The 16,639-nt window shown below is 36.4% G+C and overlaps 1 protein-coding gene across 4 annotated transcripts in view; it reads left to right on the top strand.

Annotated features, from left to right (window-relative positions):
* Window positions 1–16,639, top strand: part of LOC136840798 (major facilitator superfamily domain-containing protein 8-like) — a 78,000-nt gene that overhangs the window by 46,129 nt on the left and 15,232 nt on the right. For 2 of the 4 annotated variants that reach the window (XM_067107692.1, XM_067107689.1), the window contains exon 1: window positions 14,336–14,493. The exons of 1 other annotated variant lie outside the window; for it this stretch is intronic. The gene's annotated coding sequence lies outside the window, so the exon portion shown is untranslated. Of the gene's footprint in view, window positions 1–14,335; window positions 14,494–16,639 lie in introns of those variants that run through there. One more of the 4 variants, XM_067107690.1, reaches the window with a different exon arrangement.

Genomic DNA, 16,639 nt, shown 5'->3' with positions numbered 1-16,639 from the left:
CTCTGAAGTCAGGTCTTGTCTCCCAGAGATGTTGTGGTTTTATTCCTTATATATCTATCTTTTATATATATATATATATATATATATATATATATATATATATATATATATATATATATATATACATATACACACACATATGTGTGTGTTTGTGTCAGTCCAAAACATTACACGCATAGGGTATAAAGTACCATCATTCCTAATTACCAAAGTCTTGCAACATTTTCTTAATATACTTCAACTTTTGGAATCCGATTTGTAAATGAGTTGCTTCATTATTATTATTATTATTATTATTATTATTATTATTATTATTATTATTATTATTATTATTATTATTATTATTACAAAATTCAAAACCTATACATACAATCTAAAACACAAAGGGGAGAGAACTTAGCTTGGCATAACAACCCCCCCCCCCCACCACGAGATAATGCATTTATTCGTCTAAGTAACAAACTCACAACCCAGAGTAACTTCACTTCCATATACAAACCGTCTAAGGTCAGGGGCATACCTGAGATGACAGGTCCTCTTAACCTCCCCACCCCCACCCATACCCCTCGACAGGTGACCCTTCTGACCTCCCAAGTGACCGTGCTCGCTAGGTCATGCAGAATGGAAAACACATCTTACTGACCACAACTCCTCTGCGACCTCACTGTGAACTGAATGAGTGAGTATCTAAGATATTCAAGCAAAGATGAAATGAATTGTTACTCTAAAATAATTCACGTTGTATTTTAATAATCTGTTTATATTCTTATCTGTTTATCTATTCATTTATTCATTTATTCATTTATCCCTTTTTTTATTTTTCGATAACTGATCTCTTCTTTCTTTATTTCCTATCATCCTCTGTAACCTCTTTTAAATGAACACTTCCATGTTCTTTGGGAGGTTGAATTTCAAGTCACTGGCCGAATTGGGGTTCATAATAATAATAATAATAATAACAATATAATAATAATAAAAATAATAATGTAACAAAAAATGTGCGGCGATATATCCAGTAATTACGATCTGATATTATGAGGTGTGTGAGGTCTCTCTCTCTCTCTCTCTCTCTCTCTCTCTCTCTCTCTCTCTCTCTCTCTCTCTCTCTCTCTCTTATCTCAAGCATGGTCGTGGTGAATAATATTATCAAGAATTTATTTTTTTCCCCATTTTACTTGCAAGGACACTGGCTAAAGAGATGCGAGGCATGACGTATGGGGACATTCACCAGTCCTTGGCATTTTTCTGTACCGGTCCAGTGAGTACATTAGGAGGAGAGGGCAATAAATTGAATTTTCAGGGATTATCCTGAATACCAGAGAACTGGAGACCCAAGCTTCAAAGGAGCTGATATAAATAACAAGCCAATGAAGGAAATTATCATTCTTGCTAGGGTGCCTATATTGTAATCGGTGCAGAAAATAGAGTCGTTAGATTAAGGCACATTATTATTATTATTATTATTATTATTATTATTATTATTATTATTATTATTATTATTATTATTATTCAGAAGGTGAGCCTTATTCATATGGAACAAGCTCACCACAGGGGCCATTGACTTGAAATTTGGGGTTCCAAAAGAATATGGCGCTTTATATACATTATTATTATTATTATTATTATTATTATTATTATTATTATTATTATTATTATTATTATTCAGAAGATGAACCCTATTCATATGGAACAAGCTCACCACAGGGGCCATTGACTTGAAATTCGGGGTTCCAAAAGAATATGGCGTTTTATATACATTATTATTATTATTATTATTATTATTATTATTATTATTATTATTATTATTATTATTATTATTATTATTCAGAAGATCAACCCTATTGATATGGAACAAGCTCACCACAGGGGCCATTGACTTGAAATTCAGGGTTCCAAAAGAATATGGTGTTTTATATACATAATTATTATTATTATTATTATTATTATTATTATTATTATTATTATTATTATTATTATTATTATTATTATTATTATTATTATTATTATTCAGAAGATGAACCCTATTCTTATGAAACAAGTCCACAGCCAAGCTTATACTTAATGGCGTCCGCCATTATTCGTTATCAACTCTGTCTTTACGCGCGCGCCCGCGTGTGTGTGTGTGTGTGTATGTGACGATTCTTTATATAACCCTCTCTTGGAGAGGATTTCTATGGCTAAGTCACAGGTTTCAAAAGCTTCATTTGCAGTTTGTGGAGAGTGCAATGCAAAGCACAGCCATTGGCCTAATTCAAATTTCCTCAGATCAGTTGAGTTCTGGGTAAGTTGTGCAACCGGAACCTCAAAAGTTCAGGCGAAGATGTAATGCATTACGACCCTGAAGCAATTCTCATTGTGTTTTACAATTGACTTACATTTTTCTCAGTTTTTTTTATTTATTAATTTATTTTTCCTTTTCTTTCTGTATTTCTTATTACTTTCTGTTACTTCTTACAAATGAACACTATAATGTTTGGAAGCTTGAACTTCAAGCTTATGACCCCTGACTAATAATAATAATAATAATAATAATAATAATAATAATAATAATAATAATAATAATAATAATAATAATAATAATAATAATATTAATAATAATAATAATAATAATATTATTATTATTATTATTATTATTATTATTATTATTATTATTATTATTATTAAAAATACTCGCTAGCACGAGTCTTGCAATGGAGAAACAAATCCACAGATATGTATGGGTACAAATATATTTTAAAAAATGAATGTTTATATAGAGCTTTCGGGAATTTGTTCCATTCCACCTTACATAAACGGTTTTGTTTCTCCAATAATAATAATAATATAATAATAATAATAATAATAATAATAATAATAATAATAATAAATATATAAAAGAAAAAGGTACTTTGTACAAACGCCATATCGAGTTCTAGTCATTTTGCACTACGCAAGCTTTATAGTTTCCTTATCAGTTCCCCCTTCACACCCCCTTAGGGGGGTAGTGCCGTCAGTGCACCTTATGTGGTGCGCTGTAGCATCACCAGGATCTTGCATGTGCCTTTGGCTAACTGCAGCCCTTTCGTCCCTTTTACTGTACCTCCTTTCTGTTATCTTTCTTCCACCTTACTTTCCTACCTCTCTCCCATATAATAGATTCATAGTGCCAACTGCTTTGAGGTTTTCACTCCTGTTACTGCCACAAACCTTTACCTGTCAATTTCGTTTCAGCGCTGAATGACCTCATAGGTCCCAGTCGCAACCTTTAACCTAAATTCTATATTCAGTTCAATTCAATTCTTATCAGTTACGATGGAATTTCTTTTCACGTTTCATTATTCAGCAAAGTAAAAGTAGATAGGAATCTTCTGCGTTGCCCCATCCACTGTGAGCCTCTGTAGGCCATTTCAGCAGGTATATTATGAATTTCCCTTAATTTTTTCCAATCTATCTGTATGAAACCCCTAATTTTTTTTTCCTCTCGTTTGAAAATGGTTTAACAGAAAATTATACAAACAGGTTTTTTTCTGGGTCTTCAAGCTGAATTTTTCCTTTTTTTTTTGTGCCATTAAACAGGTATTTACCTTCATGATGCTTATAATCACTTGGCTGATTCGCAAATACAAGTGATAATGGGGTCGTTATCTATACAACAAGCCTCCGTAAGAACCGGCAATAGGAAACCTCCCGATTGGAATGTGACTTTAATATACGCTTTTGTGATTGCATCTTGGGACAGTGTCAACATTGCCCGGTATTCTTAGCTCTTTGCCGACATATGCTGACGAGATAGAGAATCATTTCCTCATTATCTGCGGACATCATCACCTCCACGGTAAATGTACCAGGGATGATAATGATGATGATGATGATGATGATGCACTTGAATGACACAGTCTGATTAAAATTCCAGGCCACCAACTGGCCTGGCTGTGTCGCTAGTTGGGAGAAAAAATGCCATTTTGGAAAAATAGGTCTGCCACTGGGACCTTTTGGAAAAATAGATCAGTCTAAGGGACCTTTAGGAAAGAAGGTCAAGCCGTGTCGTAGGTCGACCAAAAGGGCCTTTTGGGAAATTAGGTCAACCTAAAGGATCTTCTGGAAAAATATTTACACCAAAAAGGACCTTTTGGAAAAATAGATCAACTAAAAAGACCTTTTTGAAAAATATGTACACCAAAAGGACCTTTTGAAAAGATAGGTCAACCTAAAGGACCTTTTGGAAAAATAGGTCTGCCACGAGGACCTTTTGGAAAAATAGGTCAGTCTAAGAGACCTTTAGGAAAGAAAGTCAAGCCGTGTCGTAGGTCGACCAAAAGGACCTTTTGGGAAATTAGGTCAACCTAAAGGATCTTTTGGAAAAATCTGTACACCAAAAGGAACTTTTGGAAAAATAGGTACACCAAGAGGAACTTTTGGGAAAATAGGTCAACCAAAGGATCTTTTTTTGGAAAAACCAGATCAACCTAAAGGACCTTTTTGGAAAAATAGGTCTGCGAGGACCTTTTGGAAAAATAGGTCAGTCTAAGGGACCTTTAGGAAAGAAGGTCAAGCCGTGTCGTAGGTCGACCATAAGGACCTTTTGGGAAATTAGGTCAACCTAAAGATCTTTTGGAAAAATCTGTACACCAAAAGGAACTTTTGGAAAAATAGGTACACCAAAAAGAACTTTTAGGAAAATAGGTCACCCAAAAGGATCTTTTGGAAAAATAGGTCAACCTAAAGGACCTTTTGGAAAAATAGGTCTGCCACGAGGACCTTTTGGAAAAATAGATCAGTCTAAGGGACATTTAGGAAAGAAGGTCAAGCCGTGTCGTAGGTCGACCAAAAGGACCTTTTGGGAAATTAGGTCAACCTAAAGGATCTTTTGGAAAAATATTTACACCTAAAGGAACTCTTGGAAAAATAGGTATACCAAGAGGAACTTTTGGGAAAATAGGTCAACCAAAAGGATCTTTTGGAAAAATAGGTCAATCTAAAGGCCCTTTTGGAAAAATAGGTCTGCCACGATGACATTTTGGAAAAATAGATCAGTCTAAGGGACCTTTAGGAAAGAAGGTCAAGCCGTGTCGTAGGTCGACCATAAGGAGCTTTTGGGAAATTAGGTCAACCTAAAGGACTTTTATCTGACACGTATTCATGGAGTAGTCCCGAAGGGGAGGGTAGTGCCGTCAGTGCACCTCACTCAATGCACTGTAGGCATTACTTAAGGTTCTTTGCAGCGCCCCTTCGGTCTCAACTTGTAACCGCTTTTATTCCCTTTTTTGTGCCTCCGTTCATATTCTCTTTCTCCCATCTTACTTTCCATCCTTTCTTAATTGTTTCCTTGTGCAACAGCGTTGTTTTCCCCTGTTTCACCTTTCAAATCTTTTTGCTCTCAATTTCCCTATCATACGCTAGACCAGCCCTTCATGAGTCCCAGCGCCCAGCATTAGCGGTATGTTCCTTTCATGGATGGATTAGGCTTTGGGGCATGCTGAGTCACCTTTAAGTGGCGCTGTGACTCTCTTAATTACAGGCGTAGCTTTTGGTGAGAAATTGCTTTTAGAGAAGCATGTGCATAATATCGCTCCCTCCGTTTCTCAGAAAGTTGGTACCTTGCGGAAATGTTTTCGACTGTTTTCTGACGAAGCTCTTCTACCTAAGTGTTTTAGTTCTTTTCTTCTTCCTTGTTATCCAGTGTCCAGTGTGGTCTTCTGGTGCTGACTCTCATCTCCAACTCTTGGATAGCTATGCCATCAGTCAGATTTATTTTGCCAACTCTTAATGTTGACTTGCAGCACAGAAGTAAAGTGAGTTCATCATGTTTGTTGTATAAAATGTACAACAACGACAAACATCCTCTACAGGCTGCCGCTCTGAAGCGTGCTATTTTCTAGTATCAGGGCTAATACTACTCGGTCTGCTAGTTGTTTTATCATGGCTACGACTAAAATGCGGAATAGTTTACGTAGTGTAGTTGTGGAATCATCTGGCCTCCAAATGTTTAGGCGAGGAGCAAATTCATTCCTTCTCTCTGCTGACATCTGAATTCAGGTGTATCGATCTTATTTTCTACTCCCTCGTATTAATTTATTTAATTTATTTATCACCTTTTCCTGTAACCTCTCTCTCTCTCTCTCTCTCTCTCTCTCTCTCTCTCTCTCTCTCTCTCTCTCTCTCTCTCTCTCTCTCTCTCTTTCTGCAGACTGATTTCCCTTTAGAGCCCTCTCGGGTTAATTCTGGTCTGTTGACTCTGTCCAAAAAGGGTTTCAGCTGAAGATTTAAAGGAAGAAAGAATTACACGTCACCCCCTCTCCTCTCCCTCCCTCCCCCTCCCCCTTCCACTTCCTTCTCTTTATCCCCGGACGGAATCTAGACAGGGCCATCTTCCCTCGGCGATTCCAACAATCTGTAGCCGAAATGAATCATTGTTTGCCTGCTGTCGGCACTCGGACCATCCCGACTATTCAAGACGTAATCGAGCAGTCACAGGAACCTGGTCACTGTCGGCGTCTTCTCTCGAGCATCTTCTTCTCCCCGAGTCATCTCGGAACCCCTAAACCAGTCTGCGATTGCGAGTGGAGAAATATCACTGTCTCTTTTTTTCCCTCTGTCTATAACTGCTTTGATTTGTTTTGTTGTGGATCACGTTGAATGAAAGCTGTGGGAGAGCAACATTTTGTTTTCTTTGTAAATACGGTTGTGAATAAACGTGTTGTGGTGTTGTGAGAGTTTCTTTTTATATTCATTTCGCTTCTTGCAGTTGATGGTGTGATCGAATCCTTCTTGTTTAGAGTTTGAAAGAACCGTCGTGACACTTCTGTCGTCTGGTCGTAAAATATTTTACTGAAGAAGAGCAAAATCCAGGCGAGGAATTGCTCACGGATCTGACTGGTTGTCGTCAATATTTCTTTATATAACCTTCCAACAGAACGCGTCGATTGAGAATCTGTGCGTGTATTAACCATCTCTTTGCCCTCGCAACCATATAAACTCGACCTGCCAGATGCAAGAGGATCTTGAGGGGGGGTCACGGTCAACTGACGTCCATCAATCTGTCACTACGACGGCCATAAAAACCTGTCCTCTTCCTGAAATGCATGTTTGTCCTACCTTCTCCCCTAACCCCCCCTCCCATTTTCTCTCTCCCATACAACCGGACAGCGTCCAGTCAGACTCCAAACGGCTCGCCTGGTATGTGTGTACACCTGTGTATGATGAGTGTTACATGAGCTGTATTCAACTATGCATATGGGGATGAGCAGGACTCGTCTGCCGGAGAGGTTACCTCGCCACGTCTTTCGGGAGATGTTAGCTCGCTACGTCTTTCTGGAGATGTTACCTCGCTGTCTTTCCGGAGATGTTACCTCGCTACGTCTGCCGGAAATTTTACCTCGCCATCTTTCCGGAGATGTTACCTCGCTACGTCTGCCGGAAATTTTTACTCGCCGTCGCTGTTAAGATGTTACCTCGCCACGTCTGCGGGGGGGGGGGAGATGTTACCTCGCCACGTCTGCCGGAGATGTTACCTCACCACGTCTGCGGGAGAGGTTACATCGCCACTTTGCGGAGAGGTTGCCTCCTTTCCAGCCATTGACGAACAGGGCTAACACAGGGTTTTACATCTCACAAGGAAGCCGTGATTAGTGACAGACAGACAAAGAAATGACAGACGTCGGTTTACAGGAGATTGTCATCTTTCTGTCACTATTCTCCGGTTTGGCCCGTCCGCACTGCCTCGTCTCTGCTGGTTGTTCCGAACCCAGAGGCCTACAGCAGGCTTTTTTTTTTTAATCTAGAGCCTCATCACTACACATGGGCTTGTCCATCGTGCAGATTCTTTTGTATGCTCGCTGGAATTCATTCACTCTTAGAAAAAGAAAAAATAAAATGCTTGCTTCTAAGTGATCAGATTTGATATTTCCACGGCATCATGACATTGTGTGTGTGTGTGTATATATATATATATATATATATATATATATATATATATATATATATATATATATATATATATATATATCTTTATATATATATATATATATATATATATGTGTGTGTGTGTGTGTGTGTGTGTGTGTGTTACAGTCAACATGCGTAATCAGTCATTACATGTGTGGCTTTGAAATTTCAGTCATCACGCGTAATGCACTTGGGACATTTGATCCCCCAGGGCTAGTACTAAACACGGCAGAAGCAGTGAGTCACCTACACTGTTTCGCCGGGTTTACTAATACTAGTCCCCCTGAAGTCAAATGTTCGCCGTGTTTAGTACTGGCTCCTGGGGGATCAAATGTCCTAAATTGCATTACGTGATGACTAAATTTCAGTCATTACAACGTAATGATTTGATTACGTTATTATATATATATATATATATATATATATATATATATATATATATATATATATGTGTATGTATATATATTATACAGTATATGTATATACTGTATGTATATATACATACATACAGCTATAAATATGTCCACAGTTGTTTTATGAAGTATATTTTATCAATGACACATGAACTTCCCATTATGGAATTTTAATATTTTGTACACGTATCTGTATACATATGTATACGTGTGGTGGCTGGATGTAGACGCATGTCTGTACGTGTATGTGTATGACAGTGCGCATGGCCCTGGAGAGAGAGAGAGAGAGAGAGAGAGAGAGAGAGATCGTTATTTAATCTTCTTCAGAACTTTGGTTTCCAGGATAGCTGGACCTATCAGTTCATTTCACCTGCTGCGACCCGTCAGGAGCAAGTTATCCCCCCACTAAACCCCTCCCCCCTGGGCGGGGGGCCAAGAAACAATTAGGAATGAGCTCTAAGACGTAAAAGGAGTTTTTTTTTCAGTCTTTGACGACATGTTTGATGGTTTGTCGCACAGATAAAGGTTAATAGAAATGAATGTGAATGCCAGAATTCAATCTGACAACGTCAAAAACTTCTTAAAAAAATTAATTAGAAATAGGAAAATGTTGGGGCTTATCGGTCAGACCCCATTTTGACATTTTACCAGTGCAGATAGTTCATTGCAGACTCCAAAAGAAGGAAAATATTGACCTATAAATTCAAATTCTATATTGATGGTATTTGAGTTACTGAGTCGTATACCTCGATCGAGTTAATAAATTTAATATTTAAAGAAGAATATGAGTTCCGAATTTTTTTTTTTAATTTGACCTGTCACATGCGAGTGTTATGTAGCTTCTAAGGCCACGTTGGACCAACACTTGACCGAAATTTTACCGGTCTGAAATGATTTCTTCACAGTTGTCTGTCCATTTTGGTTCAGACAATTGAGTCTGAGTTATTTACGATTTTCCACAGCAGTCCATAGACCATCGTCCCCTCAGAGTGGGTGGAGCACTGTAAGCATTACCGAAGGGTGGAGAAACAAATCCACTGTTGTGTATGGGTACAAATATATTTTAGAATAATCCTAAATAGAGAGCTTTCGGGAATCTGTTCGATTCCTCTTTTCAGTCTGACGAACAGATTCCCGAGGTCTCTATGTAGAGTTATTTTTAGATATATATTTGTCCTCATACATAACTGTTCTGTGTTCGTTAACTCAGACCAGTACACAGAGACATACGTTCATATATACTATATATATACATGTATATGTATGCATATATATATATATATATATATATATATATATATATATATATATATATATATATATATATATATATATATTTATAATTAATTTAGATACATTTGTCCCCATAGATAACTGTGGATTTGTTTCTCCATTTCAAGACTCATGCTACTATGAGCCTCTTTCAATCACTGAAAGGGTGTTTGCAGTCTCCATTCGGCCCCTAGCTCCGCCCAATTTCTAACCTTTCACTTGACCTTCACTCCCGCTTCATTACTTCGTTTTCGCTGTCCAACCTCTCTAATTATGACTTCTTAGATCCTTGTGCTCTCATCTCCTATTTTTATCTTGCTGTCCAACCACTCCAACTCCCCTCCACTGTCTCAATCAATCAGTGAATCAATCACTCAGTCTCTGAGGAACTTTGCCCTTGAATGATCATAACCTGCTTTATTCATCATTCAAGTCTTTCACTTTCTTTCGCTATTCGTTTCCTCCAGCGGCCCTAACCATCTTCCCCCCACACCCACCCTCGCATTTTATTCAGGAATTTTACCCAAACGGGGCAAATGATCCCTTATTTAAAGACAATTGCATTTCAAATCTCAAGTTCCAGCAGCTTGTCAGACCTTCGAATAAATATTCTCATATATATATATATATATATATATATATATATATATATATATATATATATATATATATATATATATATATATATATATATATATATATATATATATATATAATATATATTTACATACATATATATATATATATATATATATATATATATATATGAATATATATTTACATACATACATATATATATATATATATATATATATATATATATATATATATATATATATATATTTATGAATATATGTATATATACATACATACATACACACATACCTCCATACATACATACATACAACTGCATATTTTTCTCATGGTAATAATCCTTATATCAGAAATAAAACCGTACACATTCAACACTGAGACATACACACGAGAATCTAAGACTCTGTTGGGCGTTAAATGTTCAAACCAAGCCTAACAATGAAGGAGATAGATTCAGTTCAGTTCCTTTGAAAGATCCTGATTCACTTAAATGCTTGATGTGGGCTTCAGTAATGCTCGCAGGGACAATGATGCCAAATACACAGGTCACCTGTGTCAGGTCATTGCTGGAGATTAGATTGTTTGAGTTTTTTTTTTTTTGGGGCAGGGGTTTATGTAAAAGGGCCACTGGCCTAAAGATCAGGTGCGCAGAATACTTAAGTGGCCTCAGAAAGTCTTGGGTTGCACTTAGGAGATGGGAAGAGAGACAGAGACAGAGAGAGATAGAAAGCCAGAGAGAGACAGACAGACAGAGAGAGAGAGAGAGACAGAGACAGAGACAGACAGACAGACAGACAGGAAGCCAGAGAGAGACACACAGAGAAAAGCCAGAGAGACAGAGAGACAAACAGTGAGAGAGAGAGAGACAGACAGACAGAAAGCCAAAGAGAAAGAGAGAGAGAGAGAGAGGCAGAAAGCCAGTGAAAGAGAGAGAGAGACGTACAGACGGACAGACAGACTGAAAGCCAGAGAGAGAGAGAGACAGAAAGCCAGTGAGAGAGAGAGACAGAGACAGAAAGCCAGAGAGAGAGACACACGGAGAGAAAGCGACAGACAGAAAAACATAAAGATACAGGCAGGCAGACACAGAGAGAGACAGGCAGACATAGAAAGAGAGAGACAGACAGACAGACAAAAGGACATAGAAACAGACACAGAGAAGGAGATAGAGACAGAGTGACACATTCCCTATCCTCCCTGTCCCTGTACTTTACTTTTTTTTTAATCCTGCCCTTGGAGGTATTTCTATTATGCAATTTTTTTTAAGGTCGCTTCTCCTGAACAGTTAATGTCGTATGGAGGCCGGACCAAGATGACATACGACTTCTGATTGGAATCTTTCATAGGGACCTTCCGGGAATTGAAACTTGAAATTCGTCGACTGGAATCTTTCATAGGGATTTTCCACTAATGGGAACTCGAGAGAAAAATCAAGTAAAAAATGCTCCGAAGTTTCTTCGGCGCAGCTGAGTATTTTGCACAGCATATAATCCTGTATGAAACTCACAAAAACTGCCCATGAAACTCTCAGCCGCAGCCCATGAAACTTTCAGCCACGGACGGGTGGCGGCCTGTGTTTTTGGCACCTACAGCGGTGCCAGACGCACGATCATGCCTAATTTTAACCTTACATAAAATCATAACTACTGAGGCTAGAGGGCTGCAATTTGGCATGCTTGATGATTGGAGGGTGGATGATCAACATCCCAATTTGCAGCCCTCTAGCCTCAGTAGTTTTTAAGATATGAGTGCCGACAGAAAAAGTGCGGACGGACAGACAAATAGCCAACTCAATAGTTCTCTTTTACAGAAAACTAAAATAAGACAAGTAGCGGTAAAAACGAAGTGTGTGAATAATATTTTAATAATAATTTTTTGTCGCTTACAAAGTTCAAGCGGAGACGCAATGCACTGCTACCTTTAAAAAGTTCTCCCGTTACTTTGGTTCATTTACTTACATTTTTATTGATTTATTTAATCATTTGTTGATATAGTTTTATTTCATGATAACCAATCTCTTCCTTCTGTATTTCCTATTATCTTTTGTAATTTCTTTCAAACGGACACCGTAATATTCTGTGGAAGCTCGAATTTCAAGTCAGTGGCCCCTGTGGTGGGCTTGTTCCATATGAATAGGGTTCGTCTTCTGAATAATAATAATAATAATAATAATAATAATAATAATAATAATAATAATAATAATAATAAATTCATCACAAGGCCATATGCGTAATAATAATAATAATAATAATAATAATAATAATAATAATAATAATAATAATAAATTTTATTTCAGCTGAAGGCCATATACATAATAATAATAATAATGATAATAATAGTAATTTTTGTTTCAGCTCAAGGTCATATACATAATAATAATAATAATAATAATAATAATAATAATAATAATAATAATAATAATAATAATAATAATAATAATAAATTTTATTTCAGCTGAAGGCCATATACATAATAATAATAATAATAATAATAATAATAATAATAATAATAATAATAATAAATTTTATTTCAGCTGAAGGCCATATACTTAATAATAATAATAATAATAATAATAATAATAATAATAATAATAATTTCAGCTCAAGGCCATATACATAATAATAGTAATAATAATAATAATAATAATAATAATAATAATAATAATAATTTCAGCTCAAGGCCAAACACATAATAATAATAATAATAATAATAATAATAATAATAATAATAATAATAATAATAATAATAATTTTGAAAAATCAATTCCACTGGTGTTACCGTTCATTTTAACAGAACATGCTTAAACGAGGGTCTACTCCCTTCATGTAATAATAATAATAATAATAATAATAATAATAATAATAATAATAATAATAATAATAATAATAAATAAAGAGAAGTGGGACTCAAAATAGATTTCAGAAACAAGTAGTGAGAACAGCGTATGCACAAAGGTATGAAATAACACTTTAAATATTTGGGAACAATATCCAATAGTCTCTTCCCTCGAATTTCGCGAAAGACTAAAAGAAAAAAATAGGAAATCGTCTCTGTTCACTCCGAAAATGGGATGGGTTCGAATCCCTGCCGGAGTAGATGAACTTATTCGTAATTCTCTTTTTGAATGGATTTTTTTTTTTTTTTTTACAAAGGTGAATTAATAACTATATATATATATATATATATATATATATATATATATATATATATGTATATATGTATATATATGTATATATACATATAAGTTTATATATATGTATGTATATATATATATATTTGTTTAAAATCTCATTGTCTATTCCAGCTCTCAAAAATATACCTGAATTCGACAAGTGTATAAATGTATGTATGAGCGGCAAGAGACTTTCATCCTCCTCGTGGTCAAGTGGGCAACGTGACCTCGTTCTGATGCTCTGGGAGCAGGTTCGAACCCTGCTACTGGACATCAGAATTACTTCAGAATTCTTGCATTTGTTGTAGTGACAAGCGCATCCAAAAAGTGTGAATTATTCGAGAAGTTAAGAGGGCATTGTGGCTATTACAATTACATACGTGAGGTGTAGGCTATATGCAGATGCATACATTTGTGTGTGTGTGTATACATACATATATATATATATATACATACTTATACATGTATATGGCCAGCCCTATGAGATAGTCAGCTCAGTGGTCTGGTTAATATATACTTATACATGTATATGGCCAGCCCTATGAGATAGTCAGCGCAGTGGTCTGGTTAAACTATTTTAATAATAATAATAATAATAGTACACATGTATATTATATATGTATATATGTGTGTATGTGTGCCTGCGTGTGTTTATGTCACATCAAGTGACTTAAGACCACTTAAGAATAGAAACTGTCTCATCTTGCATCAACACAATAAATCTGCAACGTAGGATTTGATAACTGACATCCTATGGCCAAGTATGAGGAGATACCACCTTCCTTTTTAACTGAATAACCTCTAAAGTGTATAAACGATTTAAAAAGAAAAAAAAAAAAAAAAAAGCCTGGCTGCGCAATGGTATTCCCAAGGGTACGAAAACGACTGGCCTTTTCGGCCGTGGCACGAATCGTCCAAATAATTGTCTGTGATAGCGTTTGATAATGAGCTCAGATAATGAACCAGAGATAAGGCTGGTGGCTGGAGATACTGTTCCGCTCATTCTCGCGCTCTCTCGGGTATTAACGGGATTAATTAACTAGTGTCTTGTCAAACCGGGCATCTAGTAGGGCATCTAGTAGAGGGGCGCGCCGGAGAGTGGGAGCTTCTGGCGTCACTGTGAGTAATTATTATCTTATATTTCATTGACATCAAGAGACCTACTCGGGTTTCGGGGACTGTCCGTGCAATGCGCAGGTGTAGCCTTTGTTATATATAGTTTGCAGATCGTTAATTTGAATGAACTGATGCATTTTCTCTGTCGCGTTAGAATGAGTCATCGGTGTTTTCGTTTGGTTTGTGGCTTCTTACGGTTATCTGGGATCTGGCTGTTTCATTTTCTGTGCCCCCCATATTTATTTATATTTCTTCAGCACCTTTTTCCTGTACCTTAGCTTTCTCTCTCTTCCACAGTAAGCTGTAGGTCCCGTTGCTAAGTAACCAATTGGTTCTTAGCCACGTAAAATAATAAGTCTAATCCTTCGGGCCAGCCCTAGGAGGGCTGTTAATCAGCTCAGTGGTCTGGTAAAACTAAGGTATACTTTTCTCTCTCTCTCTCTCTCTCTCTCTCTCTCTCTCTCTCTCTCTCTCTCTCTCTCTCTCTCTCTTTGGAGGCCTATTGTTTTTTATAGTCTGTTGACTATCCATCAGGGTTTTCAACTGAAGATTTAAAGAGAGAGAGAGAGAGAGAGAGAGAGAGAGAGAGAGAAGAGAGAGAGAGAGAGAGAGAGAAAGTCTCCCAAATTCAGGTGTATCGGTTTTTATTTTCTGTTTTCTCATATTTATTTATTTATTTAGTACTTTTTCTTGTAAACTCTCTCTCTCTCTCTCTCTCTCTCTCTCTCTCTCTCTCTCTCTCTCTCTCTTGGAGGCCTATTGTTTTTTATAGTCTGTTGACTATCCATCAGGGTTTTCAACTGAAGATTTAAAGAGAGAGAGAGAGAGAGAGAGAGAGAGAGAGAGAGAGAGAGACGTGTCTCCTTTTGGGTTTATAAAAACAGCTTACTTGGGTTTCGCTACTTTAAGAGAAATAAAGGGAAACCTACTTCAGGAACACAGAAGAAAGGGAAGAATTCCAAAGCTTGGTGTTGGAGTGGACGAAAGACGGGAAAGTGACGTCATTATAGCCTCGTGTTTTTGAAGAGGCCGGAAGCACTCAGTCACATGTCAATGGCGTCATACCAGCTGTTGATTTTTCCCATTTTTATTCTTTTATTTGTCTCTTATGACAAACTGGTGTCTTAAATTATGTAATTATCAAGGTATGTATGTATGTATGTATGTATGTATGTATGTATGTATGTATGTATGTATATATGAATGTATGTATGTATGTATATCCTGTACACACAATACCTACTACAATTAAGTTTTGTAAGTGTGTATGTATGTATGTATATCCGGTACTCAATATCTACTGTAATTAAGTTTTGTATGTATGTATATCCGGTACACAATATCTACTGTGATTAAGTTACGTATATATGTGTATGTATGTATATCCGGTACACAAAAACTACTGTAATTATTGAGCTATGTATGTAATTATGTATGTATATCCGGTACACAATATCTACTGTGATTATTAAGTTATGTATATCTTTGTGTGTGTATATGTATATCCGGTACACAATAACTACTGTAATTATTATGTATGTATGTATGTATGTATGTATGTATGTATGTATGTATGTATGTATGTATGCATATCCGGTACACAATATCTACTGTGATTATTAAGTTCTGTATGTATGTATGTGTGTATGGTAGTATGTTTGTATGTATGTACAGTACACAATATCTACATATATTTGTAAATAACATTTAGATATGTAAATAGATTCAGTGTTAACATAAGGGGCTTTTAATCACGTTGCGTTAAAGCCCGCTGTGAATCTGCTATTCCCAGTTGGTGAGTTAAGCACCTGGTAGCCAGCTGGCTGTGGTGAATCGCAACTTGTGTGGATTTGGACTTGGAGCCAACGAGTGGAACCACATCATTATTTGGAAAAAGTTTTACAGTTAATATAGCTGTCTGTCTATCTATCTATCTATCTATATATTGTATATTATATATTTATGACATCTGCTTCGTAGTACACTGTTATCACTAAGGGGGTACTTGACGTAACCACTAAATCAGTTTACAAGTTGTTGGACCCAAGAGTGAAACCTGCGTTTGCAGTATTGCATCGGACGAAATCAGAAATAAAGGTCATGGTCAAAGGTTGTTGACCCACAGCCACATTTCAAAAGAGGATCTGAC

Source organism: Macrobrachium rosenbergii, chromosome 8 (genome assembly GCF_040412425.1).
Source record: "Macrobrachium rosenbergii isolate ZJJX-2024 chromosome 8, ASM4041242v1, whole genome shotgun sequence".
Lineage (NCBI taxonomy): Eukaryota > Metazoa > Arthropoda > Malacostraca > Decapoda > Palaemonidae > Macrobrachium > Macrobrachium rosenbergii.
The sequence above is the reverse complement of the archived record's forward strand: the minus strand, read 5'-3'. Positions and strand labels throughout refer to the sequence as shown.